The sequence below is a fragment of the Cebus imitator genome, unplaced genomic scaffold (assembly GCF_001604975.1).
Source record: "Cebus imitator isolate Cc_AM_T3 unplaced genomic scaffold, Cebus_imitator-1.0 Scaffold499, whole genome shotgun sequence".
Classification (NCBI taxonomy): domain Eukaryota; kingdom Metazoa; phylum Chordata; class Mammalia; order Primates; family Cebidae; genus Cebus; species Cebus imitator.
Window position 1 is genome coordinate 1 of NW_016107814.1, and position 1892 is coordinate 1892.

A 1892-nucleotide genomic window follows, 5' to 3' on the forward strand; every position below is an offset into this window, starting at 1 on the left:
TAAAAAAAACAAGGAAGTAGAGAGTCAAATGGGAATTACCCGAGGCTGGGGTTGGGGAGGGGAACAGGGAAAGGGAAGACGTTAGTCAGCAGGTATGAAGTTACAGAGGAGGAAAAGTTCTAGTGTTCTGTTGCACAGTAAGGTGACTACAGTTAATAATAATGTATTATATATTTCAAAATAGCTAAAATGAGGATTTTAAATGTTCTCACCATAAGGAAATAATATTTGAGGGATTTGCTAATCACTCTGATTATTCCACAATGTATACATGTATAGACACATCACATTATACCCCATTAACATAAACATCTGGTATTTGTCCAAAAAAAAATATTTAAAAATAAAAAAAAAAACCATTCCTGGTCACATTTTTATGTAAAAAGAAAAGTCTTAAACACCAATAAGAAAACAAAAACAAAATAATTCACTGAAGTGACTAAAATTATTTCCTTAAACTGTATCAGAAATAATCACATGGGAAAAACTTTAAGATACAACGTAGGAATTGATTAAAAATTTTTAAATAAAAACGACTTGGGAGGCTGAGGCAGGAAAATTGCTTGAACCCGGGGGCTGGAGGTTTCAGTAAGCTGAGATGGCACCATTGCACTCTAGCCTGAGGCAACAAAAGCAAAACTCCATCTAAAAAAATAAAACACACACACACAGACTGGCCAAAACCTTATCTCTACTAAAATTACACAGATAAGCCATTGAGAATAGATTGTTTCACATGTCCTCTATTAAGTCAAATTCGCATCTTCTTACTTTTAAATATGTCAACAAAGTAAAGTTAGGTTTTAAATAATTACTAATATTTATACACAAATAATAAATTTTAAAAAATTTCCTCTGGGCATGGAACATGAATAGCATTTACTTTTTATGAAAGAATTAGTAGAAAACAACTTTAGAAAAATAAGTTTGAAAACAAAGTCTCTACCTATTACATCACCTATAAAACAAATGTGTGCTAAAATATATTTGTAATGGTAATTACATATAATTTTAATGGTTGTATTCTTTTCACCTACCTCCTCCAGGCTAAAAAGAACTCCTCCAATTGATGCACCAAAAACTACAGAAATCCCTGTAGCCGAGGCAGCTGATAGCACCTAGAAAGATGATATGATTTATTTCATGATTTCTTAGAAATTCAAACATACCAAATAAAAATTCTTTATGTCACTTGAATTTTCCAAATGGCTTTTCCGAATTTAACTTGCATGTTCTCCTTGCTCCCTAAGCAAAGGGCAAGTATTCATTTCTTCTATTAAGATTTGTTTTCTCCTCCTGTGCTTTAATTCGAATGTCAGTTATACATTTACTATTCAGTTAAAAAGAAAAACATTTTTGCCAGATATACTCATGTGAGTGGGGTGTAAAGAAGAGGAGGCAATTCATCTAGACAAGTTTCCAAGATGTACGTTTGTGCAGATAAGAGGGGAGGGCAGTAACTGGGATGGATGATTATTTTTAAATAGGATAGCATTTCTTCAAATTTTAGGGCTAACTACTCCACCATAAATAATTACTCTATGCCAAATCCTAGCAAGATATGCAGGGAAGTGAAGATCTAGTAAGATTCCCTGTATTTTCACTACCCTATGCCCTCTGAAATACTGCTAAAATACTGTCAATTTAGAGAGCCTCATTCTGAAAGCACACACAACAGCTTCTCAAGTTGCAGTCTCACCAACCAACACCTCTACAATAAAATTAAAGGAAAAGAAAAATCCAAGGACACACTTCCCATGTCCTCTCTCTAACTCTCCGGTTGGTCATTGTCTACTTCTCACCACTACGAAGCCAACTACACATATAAGGTTTTATTTGTAATTATTTTTCTAAGAGTCTGTATTCCTTTTTTTTTTTTTTTTTTTTTTTTT